We start from the raw sequence: 15,795 nt of genomic DNA, 5'->3' as shown, positions 1-15,795 counted from the left end.
GTTGGGAGCCTGGCTTCCCTTGGCATCCATGAATACATGCCATTGCATTGCGTATGTTGATCTTAGGCTTGTGTGCGGCTTTTCGGCTCCCGACGAACATTTCTTATGCTGACGTTGCTTCCAGAGGCTGTTTGGATAATGGTAGTGAGTGTTGCAACCTAGGATAGACGATATTTACACGCTACTTGCTTCAGCACCATTGTTGCTCCTAGGCAGCTCTAGTAGGGCAGAATTTTGACAAACTTGTTGGAAAGGTGGCATCCTATGGAGGTGCCATGTTGAAAGTCACTGAGCTCTTCAGTAAGAGTAAGAGCCATTCTACTGCCAATGTTTGTCTACAGAGATTGCATGCCTGTGTACTCAATTTTATACACCTGTCAGCAACGGGTGTGGCTGAAAAAGCAGAATCCACGAATTTGAAGGGGTGTCCAAATATAGTGCACCTGCTTTCACAACATTTCCTTTCTGCCAAGCTGGCCAGCTCCAAGTTGAGGATATGCTTCACCTCGGGGCATCTGTGGCCCATTCCCAGCGAGTTCTCCCGAGCGCATTTTTTCCCGACTATCCACGGCTTCGCCGAATGCACCACATTAAAGTTGCATGCCCGCTTCTCAATGGACCCATGGGGCCGTGTCACCAACCATCTCATCCGAGTCCCAGCAAATAAGCCATAGCAGATACAGTAATTCATTTTTATATAGTTCCTGTTCCATATCATCTGTCTGACAACTCCGTAGACCTTTTAATATTAGATGTGCTGGCATTCTCACCACATAGCCGCAAGCTACATTTTGCCGTTTACAACATCTGTTGTAAGCCTTTTCCCTATAATTATTTTTTAATTTCCACATTTTATTAAGCCATCATTAAATTTTGGTCCAGGGTCACGTTTACCACAGTCCATGTGATGGCAGGCCATAATTTCAACCATATTTTGGTCACATACAGTCATCCTGCAGACTGGCTATATCCTTTAAATATGTAATCTTCATGTCATTGCATGGCGTCCATCCAGCCATGATTGTTATCTCTCATTCGTTATTTTCTTCTCTTCTTCATGCCCCTTTTCTTCTATTCATCTACTTCACCCTCTCTCCGGATGGTTGACTACGGCTGTACCCCCCCCCCCCCCCTGAAGGGACCACCTCCTCCAATGATGACACTACTCACCCGATCACCACCATGATGACCAACCCTGCTGCTTCTATTGCCACATTCAGTTCACCACTACCCACTCGGCCTCCAAGCCTCAGATCAGGCCTCAAATATTTCAACCCAAGCACCCAAACCAGCTTCTCTCCCAGCCACCACAGGTTACAACTTGGCATCCAACACAGTCCCTGCAGCTACAGCAGGCCAGGCTTTCTCTCTCCCCCACTCTCACCCATACCTGAACAAAGGTACTGTCCCTCTCACCCCCGCTCTCTCTGTCTCCTCCACACCGGCAGAACACTCCCTTCATCCAACGGCTGCTCTTGCCCCCCCCGGCTCCCTTACCTCTCGCTACTACTTTTCTCTCCAGCCACACTGAACCCATGACCGCTACTGTGTCTTCTCTACCTTCACAGCCTCTATCTAGCAGCTCTCCCCCTCTCAGGTCCCGCTGGCACTGTGTCCACTACACCCATGGTGACACACCGTCCCTCTCCACCAGTGATGATCTCCATCTATGTTTGGTCCCACTGGGAGTTGGATGAAAAAAGCTGTGTTTGAACCTCTCCCGTGTCATTCAATATGCTAGTGTGGCATGTCTGGCTGCTGAGGGGATGTCACTGATTGCGAGGATCAATCCACGTTGCTGCTCTACTGTTGTCAGTCATTAGCGGCTACAACTAGCTAACTAGTAGATTAGGCTTGAGTATTGTATACTTTGTTTGTTCCCAATGCCAGCTTCGGGCAGAGTCTGTGTGGTCAGGTAACACACCCCAGCATTCTAAGAGAACATATGGAATTGTTTTAAAATGATCATACTGAGGATTATTTAGCTATTTGATTTTGAATTTAAAGAACCCTTATGGTATCAAAAAAATATATATATTGGTTGAAACATTGAATTTGGCATTATTCTTATTAGCCAATACAAACACATTGAATAACCGATTCACTACATGGAACAACAGATAGTCCCCAAAATGTATTCCAAAGGCAGTGTCTGTCCTATATCTGAGAGATATAAGAAATGTTAGGATTGAAAAAAAATTGGCATGTATTTATCCTCTTATTTTAGGCACCAAATATAGTGGCTTGCGAATGTATTCGCCCCCTTGGCATTTTTCCTATTTTGTTGCCTTACAACCTGGAATTAAAATATATTTTTTGGGGGGGTTATTTGATTTACACAACATGCCTACCACTTTGAAGATGCAATTTTTTTTTATTGTGAAACAAACAAGAAATAAGACAAAAAACCGAACTTGAGCCGGCATAACTATTCACCCCCCCAAAGTCAATACTTTGTAGATATCAAGGCACAAGGCGAGACCCAGATGCAGATGGTTGGAGTCGTACAATGTTTATTAGTCCAAAGGGACAGGCAAAAAGGTCAAAATCACATCATAATTCAATAGGCACTGAAGGGCAGGCAGATCTTTTATTTCAGCTCATGAAACATGGGACCAACACTTTACATGTTGCGTTTACATTTTTGTTCAGTATAATTATGGTTGCGTATTTGTGCCTTCAGAAAGTATTCATACCCCTTGACTTATTCCACATTTTGTTGTGTTACAGCCTGAATTCAAAATGTATCAAATATATTTTATTTCTCACCCATCTACACACAATACCCCATAATAACAAAGTGAAAGAAATAACACATTAACATAAGTATCCACGCCCGTGAGTCAATACATGTTAGAATCACCCTCGGAAACGAATACAGCTGTGAGTCTTTCTGGGTGTCTGTAAGAGCTTTGCATACCTGGAATGTACAATATGTGCACATGATTATTATTATAAAAAAATGAGTCAAGCTCTGTCAAGTTGGTTGTTGATCATTGCTAGACAGCCATTTTCAATACTTGCCGTATATTTTTAAGCCGATTTAAGTCAAAACTGTAACTAGACCACTCAGGAACATTCAATGTCGACTTGGTAAGCAAATCCATGTAAGCCTTATGGCTGTAACGCTCGTCCTCCTCCTTGTTTGAAGAGGAGCATGGATCGGACCAAAACGCAGCGTGGTTTGAATACATACTTGTTTTATTAAAGAAAGACGAACACGAAAAAACACTTGATAAACTACAAAACAATAAACGACGTTAACAGACCTGAACTTGTGAACATATAACATGAACGCACGAACAGGAAGGAACACACGAATGAAATGAACGAAACGAACGAAAACAGTCCCATGTGGCACAAACACTGACACAGGAACAATCACCCACAAACAAACAGTGAGAACAGCCTACCTTAATATGGTTCTCAATCAGAGGAAACGTAAAACACCTGCCCCTGATTGAGAACCATATCAGGCTAATTGAAAATGAACCCAACATAGAAACACATAACATAGAATGCCACCCAGCTCACGTCCTGACCAACTAAACAAAGACAAAAACAAAGGTAATAAGGTCAGGAACGTGACTGTACCCCCCCCCCCCCAAGGTGCGGACTCCGGCCGCAAAACCTGAACCTATAGGGGAGGGTTTGGGTGGGCATCTGTCCACGGTGGCGGCTCTGGCTCTGGACGTGGTCCCCACCCCACCATAGTTAATCCCCGCTTCCGTGGCCTCCTCCTAATGGCTACCCACCATATTAACCCCACTGGATTAAGGGGCAGCACCGGACTGAGGGGCAGCACCGGACTGAGGGGCAGCACCGGACTGAGGGGCAGCTCCGGACTGAGGGGCAGCTCCGGACTGAGGGGCAGCTCCGGACTGAGTGACGGCACTGGCAGGTCATGGCTGGCTGACGACACTGGCAGGTCATGGCTGGCTGACGACACTGGCAGGTCATGGCTGGCTGACGGCACTGGCAGGTCATGGCTGGCTGACGGCACTGGCAGGTCATGGCTGGCTGACGGCACTGGCAGGTCATGGCTGGCTGACGGCACTGGCAGGTCATGGCTGGCTGACGGCACTGGCAGGTCATGGCTGGCTGACGGCACTGGCAGGTCATGGCTGGCTGACGGCACTGGCAGGTCATGGCTGGCTGACGGCACTGGCAGGTCATGGCTGGCTGACGGCTCTGGCAGGTCATGGCTGGCTGACGGCTCTGGCAGGTCATAGCTGGCGGGCGGCTCTGGCTGCTCCTGTCTGGCGGGCGGCTCTGGCTGCTCCTGTCTGGCGGGCGGCTCTGGCTGCTCCTGTCTTGCGGGCGGCTCTGGCTGCTCCTGTCTGGCGGGCGGCTCTGGCTGCTCCTGTCTGGCGGGCGGCTCTGGCTGCTCCTGTCTGGCGGGCGGCTCTGGCTGCTCCTGTCTGGCGGGCGGCTCTGGCTGCTCCTGTCTGGCGGGCGGCACTGGCTACTCCTGTCTGGCGGGCGGCTCTGGCTGCTCCTGTCTGGCGGACGGCTCTGGCTGCTCCTGACTGACGGACGGCTCTAGCGGCTCCTGACTGACGGACGGCTCTGAAGGCTCAGGACAGACGGGCGGCTTTGAAGGCTCAGGACAGACGGGCGGCTTTGAAGGCTCAGGACAGACGGGCAGTTCAGACGGCGCTGGGCAGACGGATAGCGCAGACGGCACTGGGCAGCCGGGCAGTGCAGGCGGCTCTGGGCAGACGGGCAGTGCAGGCGGCACTGGGCAGATGGGCAGTGCAGGCGGCACTGGGCAGATGGGCAGTGCAGGCGGCACTGGGCAGACGGCAGACTCTGGCCGGCTGAGGCGCACAGTAGGCCTGGTGCGTGGTGCCGGAACTGGTGGTACCGGGCTAAAGACACGCACCTCAAGGCTAGTGCAGGGAGCAGCAACAGGGCGCACAGGGCTCTGGAGACACACAGGAGGCTTGGTGCGTGGTGCCGGAACTGGTGGTACCGGGCTGGATACACGCACCACAGGGCTAGTGCGTGGAGGAGGAACAGGGCTCTGGAGACGCACAGGAAGCCTGGTGCGTGGTGTTGGCACTGGTGGTACTGGGCTGGGGCGGGGAGGTGGCGCCGGATATACCGGACCGTGCAGGCGTACTGGCTCCCTTGAGCACCGAGCCTGCCCAACCTTACCTGGTTGAATGCTCCCCGTAGCCCGACCAGTGCGGGGAGGTGGAATAACCCGCACTGGGCTGTGTTGGCGAAACCGGGGACACCATGTGTAAGGCTGGTGCCATGTATGCCGGCCCGAGGAGACGCACTGGAGACCAGACGCGTTGAGCCGGCTTCATGGCACCTGGCTCAATGCTCAATCTAGCCCGGCCAGTGCGGGGAGGTGGAATAAGCCGCACCGGGCTAAGCACACGTACAGGAGACACTGTGCGCTTTACCACATAACACGGTGTCTGCCCGTACTTTCGCTCTCCACGGTAAGCTCGGGGAGTTGGCGCTGGTCTCCTACCTGACTTCGCCACACTCCCTTGTAGCCCCCCCCCCCCCCCCAATACATTTTTTGGGCTGACTCACAGGCTTCCAGCCTCGCTTCCGTGCTCCCTCCTCATACCACCGCCTCTCGGCTTTAGCTGCCTCCAGCTCTTCACGAGGGCGGCGATATTCTCCAGGTTGTGCCCAGGGTCCCTTACCGTCCAGAATTTCCTCCCATGTCCAGAAGTCCTGTGTATGCTGCCGCTGCTGTCGCTGCTGCCCGTTACCACGCTGCTTGGTCCTTGGTTGGTGGGTGATTCTGTAACGCTCGTCCTCCTCCTCGTCTGAAGAGGAGCATGGATCGGACCAAAACGCAGCGTGGTTTGAATACATACTTGTTTTATTAAAGAAAGACGAACACGAAAAAACACTTGATAAACTACAAACAATAAACGACGTTAACAGACCTGAACTTGTGAACATATAACATGAACGCACGAACAGGAAGGAACACACGAATGAAATGAACGAAACGAACGAAAACAGTCCCGTGTGGCACAAACACTGACACAGGAACAATCACCCACAAACAAACAGTGAGAACAGCCTACCTTAATATGGTTCTCAATCAGAGGAAACGTAAAACACCTGCCCCTGATTGAGAACCATATCAGGCTAATTGAAAATGAACCCAACATAGAAACACATAACATAGAATGCCCACCCAGCTCACGTCCTGACCAACTAAACAAAGACAAAAACAAAGGAAATAAGGTCAGGAACGTGACAATGGCGCAAGTTATTGTCCTGCTGGAAGGTGAATTTGTCTCCCAGTGTCTGTCGGAAACCAGGTTTTCCTCTTGGATTTGACTTGTGCTTAACTCTATTCTGTTTTATTTTTTATCATAAACCCCCTAGTCCGTGCTGATGACAAGCATACCCATAACATGATGCAGCACCACATAGCTTGAAAATATGAAGAGTGGTACTCATTGTTGTGTAGAAATTGCTCCAAATATAATGCTTTGTATTCAGGACATAAATTAAATATCTTTGCCACATTTTCTGCAGGTTTACTTTAGTGCCTTACTGCAATCATGATGCATGTTTTTGAATAGTTGTATTCTGTAACAGGCTTCCTTCTTTTCACTCTGTCATTTGGTTATTGTTGTAGAGTAACTATAATGTTGTTGATCCATCCTCAGTTTTCTCCCTTTAAAGTCATAAAACCCTGTAACTGTTTTAAAGTCACTTTTGGCCTCATAATGAAATCTCTGAGCGGTTACATTCCTCTCCGGCAACTGAGTTAGGAAGGAAGCCTGTATCTTTGCAACGACTGGGTGTATTAATACACCATCCGAAATGTTATTAATAACTTCAGCATGCTCAAAGGGATATTCAATGTCTATTTTTTTAAAATACCCAACTACCAATAGGTGTCCTTCTTTGCAAGGCATTTGAAAACATCCATTGTCTTTGTGGTTGATTCTGTGTTTGAAATGCACTGCTCGACTGAGGGACATTACATATAATTGTCACGCCCTTAGAGAGCCTTTTTTATGTCTCTATTTGGTTTGATCAGTCCGGAGCCCGCAACGAGGGTGCCCAGTCCGGGACCCGCAACGAGGGTGCCCAGTCCGGGGCCCGCAACGAGGGTGCCCAGTCCGGGGCCCGCAACGAGGGTGCCCACTCCGGGGCCCGCAGAGAGGGTGCCCAGTCTGGGGCCAGCTACGAGGGTCCCCAGTCCGGCGTCGGCGACGAGGGTCCCCGCACCAGAGGTGCCACCAAAGTGGGGTGAGCCAGAAGTGGAGCGGGGTCTACGTCCCGCACCAGAGCCGCCAACGCAGATAGATGCCCACCCAGACCCTCCCCTATAGGTTCAGGTTTTGTTGCCGGAGTCCGCACCTTTGGGAGGGTACTGTCACGCCCTGACCTTAGAGAGCCTTTTTTATGTCTCTATTTGGTTTGGTCAGGGTGTGATTTGGGGTGGGCATTCTATGTTCTTTAGTTCTATTATTTGTGTTTCTATGTTTTGGCCGGGTATGGTTCTCAATCAGGGACAGCTGTCTATCGTTGTCTCTGATTGGGAACCATACTTACGTAGCCTTTTTTCCCTCCTTTCGTTGTGGGTAGTTGTCTTTGTTTGTGGCACTATAGCCCTTAAGCTTCACGGTCATTTTTGTATTGTTTATTGTTTTGTCGGCGTCATTCTAATAAAAAGGAATATGCATGCTCACCACGCTGCGCTTTGGTCTTCTTCCACCATCGGCCGTGACAATAACTGTATGTGTGTCATACAGAGATGAGGTAGTCATTCAAAAATCATGTTAAACACTATTGCACACAGAGTGAGTCTAAGCAATTTATTATGTGGCTTGTTAAGCAAATGTTTACTCCTGAACTTATTTAGGCTTGCCATAACAAAGTGGTTGAATACTTATTGACTCAAGACATATATTGACTCTGGACCTAGTTTTGTCCCATGGAATAAATGTTGTGGATCTTAATGTTTTTCCACATAATCCTGGACTATCGGACCACCATTTTATTACGTTTGCAATCGCAACAAATAATCTGCTCAGACCCCAACCAAGGAGCATAAAAAGTTGTGCTATAAAATCTCAGACAACCCAAAGATTCCTTGATGCCCTTCCAGACTCCCTCTGTCTACCCAAGGACGTCAGAGGACAAAAATCAGTTAACCAACTAACTGAGGAACTCAATTTAACCTTGCGCAATACCCTAGATGTAGTTGCACCCCTAAAAACTAAAAACATTTGTCATAAGAAACTAGCTCCCTGGTATACAGAAAATACCCGAACTCTGAAGCAAGCTTCCAGAAAATTGGAACGGAAATGGCGCCACACCAAACTGGAAGTCTTCCGACTAGCTTGGAAAGACAATGCCGTGCAGTATCGAAGAGCCCTCACTGCTGCTCGATCATCCTATTTTTCCAACTTAATTGAGGAAAATAAGAACAATCCAAAATGTATTTTTAATATGGTCACAAAGCTAACTAAAAAGCAGCATTCCCCAAGAGAGGATGGCTTTCACTTCAGCAGTAATAAATTCATGAACTTCTTTGAGGAAAAGATCATGATCATTTGAAAGCAAATTACGGACTCCTCTTTAAATCTGCGTATTCCTCCAAAGCTCAGTTGTCCTGAGTATGCACAACTCTGCCAGGACCTAGGATCAAGAGAGACACTCAAGTGTTTTAGTACTATATCTCTTGACACAATGATGACAATAATCATGGCCTCTAAACCTTCAAGCTGCATACTGGACCCTATTCCAACTAAACTACTGAAAGAGCTGCTTCCTGTGCTTGGCCCTCCTATGTTGAACATAATAAACGTCTCTCTATCCACAGGATGTGTACCAAACTCACTAAAAGTGGCAGTAATAAAGCCTCTCTTGAAAAAGCCAAACCTTGACCCAGAAAATATAAAAAACTATCGGCCTATATTGAATCTTCCATTCCTCTCAATTTTTTGGGAAAAAGCTGTTGTGCAGCATCTCACTGCCTTCCTGAAGACAAACAATGTATACGAAATGCTTCAGTCTGGTTTTAGACCCCATCATAGCACTGAGACTGCACTTGTGAAGGTGGTAAATTACCTTTTAATGGCGTCAGACCGAGGCTCTGCATCTGTCGTCGTGCTCCTAGACCTTAGTGCTGCTTTTGATACCATCGATCACCACATTCTTTTGGAGAGATTGGATACCCAAATTGGTCTACAAGAACAAGTTCTGGCCTGGTTTAGATCTTATCTGTCGGAAAGATATCAGTTTGTCTCTGTGAATGGTTTGTCCTCTGACAAATCAACTGTACATTTCGGTGTTCCTCAAGGTTCCGTTTTAGGACCACTATTGTTTTCACTATATATTTTACCTCTTGGGGATGTCATTCGAAAACATATTGTTAACTTTCACTGCTATGCAGATCACACACAGCTGTACATTTCAATGAAACATGGTGAAGCCCCAAAATTGCCCTCGCTAGAAGCCTGTGTTTCAGACATAAGGAAGTGGATGGCTGCAAACTTTCTACTTTTAAACTCGGACACAACATAGATGCTTGTTCTAGGTCTCAAGAAACAAAGAGATCTTCTGTTGAATCTGACAATTAATCTTGATGGTTGTACAGTTGTCTCAAATAAAACTGTGAAGGACCTCGGCATTACTCTGGACCCTGATCTCTCTTTGACGAACATATCAAGACTGTTTCAAGGACAGCTTTTTTTCCATCTACGTAACATTGCAAAAATCAGAAACTGATGCATGATGCAGAACAATTAATCCATGCTTTTGTTAATTCTAGGTTAGACTACTGCAATGCTCTACTTTCCGGCTACCCGGATAAAGCATTGAATAAACTTCAGTTAGTGCTAAATACGGCTGCTAGAATCCTGACTAGAACCAATTTTTTTTATCATATTACTCCAGTGCTAGCCTCCCTACACTGTCTTCCTGTTAAGGCAAGGGCTGATTTCAAGGTTTTACTGCTAACCTACAAAGCATTACATGGGCTTGCTCCTACCTATCTTTCCGATTTGGTCCTGCTGTACATACCTACACGTACGCTACGGTCACAAGACGCAGGCCTCCTAATTGTCCCTAGAATTTCTAAGCAAACAGCTGGAGGCAGGGCTTTCTCCTATAGAGCTCCATTTTTATGGAATGGTCTGCCTACCCATAGGTCTCAACTTTTAAGTCTTTACTGAAGACTCATCTCTTCAGTAGATCATATGATCATATGATATCAATCCAAGATGGCGTAGCAGTGTAGGCGTGTTTCGTTTCGTCCTCTCGTGTACTTTTGTATTTTTCGTATTTTTTGTATATATATAAAAAAAAAAAAATCTATCTCTTTTCGATTTTTAATTCGATTATACCTTCCGGTAACCTACCTCACCCAATGTGATACGGAATCGCTATTATTTTTTAACTTTGGAACACATTCAAGAACCCCCAGTAGCTAACCAGCTAATCAGCTACAAGCTATTTAGTCATTTTTAGCCACTGCTAGCAGCTTTTACCTTCTGCACAGACACCAGCCCTGTTATTAGCCTGGATATTACTCACCAATTTACCAGCATCGGACTGTCTCTCCACAACAACGCCGGATTCCTGCCGTAATCCCTGAGCCACTACTTCTGATCCTCACAGCTAGCTTGCAGCTAGCGCCACTGCCACGAAGCTAGCACCAGTTAGCAAACAAAATTCTACAATACCTCTTTCGCCATCTGGCTAGGATTCTCTGTCGACACGGCGCCCCGCCGCACCACCACGTCTGGTCTGCCGACAAATACCCCATCCGCTGTGCCCTCAACCGGCCTCCGTCTGAGCAGACCCCCTCCGTCTGAGCAGTCCACCCCCGGGCTACTAACTTTAAACGCTGCGTGCTAGCGTAGTGGCGGCTTCCCTGCTCCATCTACGGCTGCCCCCTGGACACTATGATCACTTGGCTACATAGCTGATGCCTGCTGGACTGTCCATTAATTCACGGTACTCCATTCTGTTTATTTGTGTTTTATCTGTCGGCTCTGTGTTTTAACTCAGGCTCTGTGTGTAGTTAATCCGACCCTCTCTGCCTAGTCATCGCCATTTTACCTGCTGTTGCTGTGTTAGCTGACTAGCTGCTGTTATCTCACCTGTTGTTTTAGCTAGCTCTCCCAATCAAGACCTGCAAGACCTGCAATTACTTTATGCCTTACTGTATGTCTCTCTCAAATATCAATATGCCTTGTATACTGTTGTTCAGGCTAGTTATCATTGTTTTGGTTTGCAATGGAGCCCGTAGTTCCACTCCCCGTACCTCTGATACCTCCTTTGTCCCACCTCCCACACATGCGGTGACCTCACCCATTGTGACCAGCATGTCCAGAGATACAACCTCTCTTATCATCACCCAGTGCCTGGGCTTGCCTCCGCTGTACCCGTGCCCCACCATACCCCTGTCTGCACATTATGCCCAGAATCTATTCTACCACGCCCATAAATCTGCTCCTTTTATTCCTTGTCCCCAACGCTCTAGGCGACCAGTTTTGATAGCCTTTAGCCGCACCCTCATCCTACTACTCCTCTGTTCCTCGGGTGATGTGGAGGTAAACCCAGGCCCTGCATGTCCCCAGGCACCCTCATTTGTTGACTTCTGTGATCGAAAAAGCCTTGGTTTCATGCATGTCAACATCAGAAGCCTCCTCCCTAAGATTGTTTTACTCACTGCTTTAGCACACTCTGCCAACCCTAATGTCCTTGCCGTGTCTGAATCCTGGCTTAGGAAGGCCACCAAAAATTCTGAGATTTCCATACCCAACTATAACACTTTCCGTCAAGATAGAACTGCCAAAGGGGGAGGAGTTGCAATCTACTGCAGAGATAGCCTGCAAAGTTCTGTCATACTTTCCAGGTCTATGCCCAAACAGTTCGAACTTCTAATTTTAAAAATTAATCTCTCCAGAAATAAGTCTCTCACTGTTGCCGCCTGCTACCGACCCCCCTCAGCTCCCAGCTGTGCCCTGGACACCATCTGTGAATTGATCGCCCCCCATCTAGCTTCAGAGTTTGTTCTGTTAGGTGACCTAAACTGGGATATGCTTAACACCCCGGCAGTCCTACAATCTAAGCTAGATGCCCTCAATCTCACACAAATCATCAAGGAACCCACCAGGTACAACCCTAAATTCGTAAACATGGGCACCCTAATAGACATTATCCTGACCAACTTGCCCTCCAAATACACCTCTGCTGTCTTCAATCAAGATCTCAGCGATCACTGCCTCATTGCCTGTATCCGCTACGGGTCCGCGGTCAAACGACCACCCCTCATCACTGTCAAACGCTCCCTAAAACACTTCTGCGAGCAGGCCTTTCTAATCGACCTGGCCCGGGTACCCTGGAAGGATATTGACCTCATCCCGTCAGTTGAGGATGCCTGGTCATTCTTTAAAAGTTACTTCCTCACCATATTAGACAAGCATGCTCCGTTCAAAAAATGCAGAACTAAGAACAGATATAGCCCTTGGTTCACTCCAGACCTGACTGCCCTCGACCAGCACAAAAACATCCTGTGGCGAACTGCAATAGCATCGAAGAGTCCCCGCGATATGCAACTGTTCAGGGAAGTCAGGAACCAATACAGTCAGTCAGGAAAGCAAAGGCCAGCTTTTTCAAGCAGAAATTTGCATCCTGTAGCTCTAACTCCAAAAAGTTCTGGGATACTATAAAGTCCATGGAGAACAAGAGCACCTCCTCCCAGCTGCCCACTGCACTGAGGCTAGGTAACACGGTCACCACCAATAAATCAGTGATAATCGAAAACTTCAACAATCATTTCTCAACGGCTGGCCATGCCTTCCGCCTGGCGACTCCAACCTTGGCCAACAGCTCGCCCAAGCCTCCCCAGCTTCTCCTTTACCCAAATCCAGATAGCAGATGTTCTGAAAGAGCTGCAAAACCTGGACCCATACAAATCAGCTGGGCTTGACAATCTGGACCCCCTATTTCTGAAACTGTCCGCCGCCATTGTCGCACCCCCTATTACCAGCCTGTTCAACCTCTCCTTCGTATCATCTGAGATCCCCAAGGATTGGAAAGCTGCCGCGGTCATCCCCCTCTTCAAAGGGGGAGACACCCTGGACCCAAACTGTTACAGACCTATATCCATCCTGCCCTGCCTATCTAAGGTCTTCGAAAGCCAAGTCAACAAACAGATCACTGACCATCTTGAATCCCACCGTACCTTCTCCGCTGTGCAATCCGGTTTCCGAGCCGGTCACGGGTGCACCTCAGCCACGCTCAAGGTACTAAACGATATCATAACCGCCATCGATAAAAGACAGTACTGTGCAGCCGTCTTCATCGACCTGGCCAAAGCTTTCGACTCTGTAAATCACCATATTCTTATCGGCAGACTCAGTAGCCTCGGTTTTTCTAATGACTGCCTTGCCTGGTTCACCAACTACTTTGCAGACAGAGTTCAGTGTGTCAAATCGGAGGGCATGTTGTCCGGTCCTCTGGCAGTCTCTATGGGGGTACCACAGGGTTCAATTCTCGGGCCGACTCTTTTCTCTGTATATATCAATGATGTTGCTCTTGCTGCGGGCGATTCCCTGATCCACCTCTACGCAGACGACACCATTCTGTATACTTCTGGCCCTTCCTTGGACACTGTGCTATCTAACCTCCAAACGAGCTTCAATGCCATACAACACTCCTTCCGTGGCCTCCAACTGCTCTTAAACGCTAGTAAAACCAAATGCATGCTTTTCAACCGTTCGCTGCCTGCACCCGCACGCCCGACTAGCATCACCACCCTGGACGGTTCTGACCTAGAATATGTGGACATCTATAAGTACCTAGGTGTCTGGCTAGACTGCAAACTCTCCTTCCAGACTCATATCAAACATCTCCAATCCAAAATCAAATCTAGAGTCGGCTTTCTATTTCGCAACAAAGCCTCCTTCACTTACCCTAGTAAAACTGACTATCCTACCGATCCTCGACTTCGGCGATGTCATCTACAAAATAGCTTCCAATACTCTACTCAGCAAACTGGATGCAGTTTATCACAGTGCCATCCGTTTTGTTACTAAAGCACCTTATACGACCCACCACTGCGACCTGTATGCCCTAGTCGGCTGGCCCTCGCTACATGTTCGTCGTCAGACCCACTGGCTCCAGGTCATCTACAAGGCTTTGCTAGGTAAAGTGCCGCCTTATCTCAGTTCACTGGTTACGATGGCTACACCCACCCGTAGCACGCGCTCCAGCAGGTGTATCTCACTGATCATCCCTAAAGCCAAAACCTCATTTGGCCGCCTTTCCTTCCAGTTCTCTGCTGCCTGCGACTGGAACGAATTGCAAAAATCTCTGAAGTTGGAGACTTTTATCACCCTCAACAACTTTAAACATCTGCTATCTGAGCAGCTAACCGATCGCTGCAGCTGTACATAGTCCATCGGTATATAGCCCACCCAATTTACCTACCTCACCCCCATACTGCTTTTATTTATTTACTTTTCTGCTCTTTTGCACACCAGTATCTCTACTTGCACATGATCATCTGATGATTTATCACTCCAGTGTTAATCTGCTAAATTGTAATTATTCGATTTATTGCCTAGCTCCTCATGCCTTTTGCACACATTGTATATAGATTCTCTTTTTTTCTACCATGTTATTGACTTGTTTATTGTTTACTCCATGTGTAACTCTGTGTTGTTGTCTGTTCACACTGCTATGCTTTATCTTGGCCAGGTCGCAGTTGCAAATGAGAACTTGTTCTCAACTAGCCTACCTGGTTAAATAAAGGTGAAATAAAAAATAAAATAAAAAATGATTGAGTGTAGTCTGGCCCAGGAGTGTGAAGGTGAACGGAAAGGCTCTGGAGCAACGAACCGCCCTTGCTGTCTCTGCCTGGCCGGTTCCCCTCTCTCCACTGGGATTCTCTGCCTTTAACCCTATTACAGGGGCTGAGTCACTGGCTTACTGGTGCTCTTCCATGCCGTCACTAGGAGGGGAGCGTCACTTGAGTGGGTGAGTCACTGACGTGATCTTCCTGTCTGGGTTGGCGCCCCCCCTTGGGTTGTGCCGTGGCGGAGATCTTTGTGGGCTATACTCGGCCTTGTCTCTGGATGGTAAGTTGGGGGTTGAAGATATCCCTCTAGTGGTGTGGGGGCTGTGTTTTGGCAAAGTGGGTGGGGTTATATCCTGCCTGTTTGGCCCTGTCCGGAGGTATCATCGGATGGGGCCACAGTGTCTCCTGACCCCTACTGTCTCAGCCTCCAGTATTTATGCTGCAGTAGTTTGTGTCGGGGGTCTAGGGTCAGTCTGTTATATCTGGAGTACTTCTCCTGTCTTATCCTGTGTCCTGTATGAATTTAAGTATGCTCTCGCTAATTCTCTATTTCTCTCTTTCTTTCTCTCTCTCTCTCGGAGGACCTGAGCCCTAGGACCATGCCTCAGGACTAACTGGCATGATGACTCCTTGCTGTCCTCAGTCCACCTGGCCGTGCTGCTGCTCCAGTTTCAACTGTTCTGCCTGCGGCTATGGAACCCTGACCTGTTCACCGGACCTGCTGTTTTCAACTCTCTTGAGACAGCAGGAGCGGTAGAGATACTCTTAAGGATCGGCTATGAAAAGCTAACTGACATTTACTCCTGAGGTACTGACTTCTTGCACCCTCAACAACTACTGTGATTATTATTATTTGACCATGCTGGTCATTTATGAACATTTGAACATCTTGGCCATGTTCTGTTATAATCTCCACCTGGCACAGCCAGAATAGGACTGGTCCCTCATAGCCTGGTTCCTCTCTAGGTTTCTTCCTAGGT

This window comes from Salvelinus namaycush, chromosome 7, assembly GCF_016432855.1.
Source record: "Salvelinus namaycush isolate Seneca chromosome 7, SaNama_1.0, whole genome shotgun sequence".
Taxonomy (NCBI): domain Eukaryota; kingdom Metazoa; phylum Chordata; class Actinopteri; order Salmoniformes; family Salmonidae; genus Salvelinus; species Salvelinus namaycush.
This window is presented reverse-complemented; position numbering follows the sequence as displayed.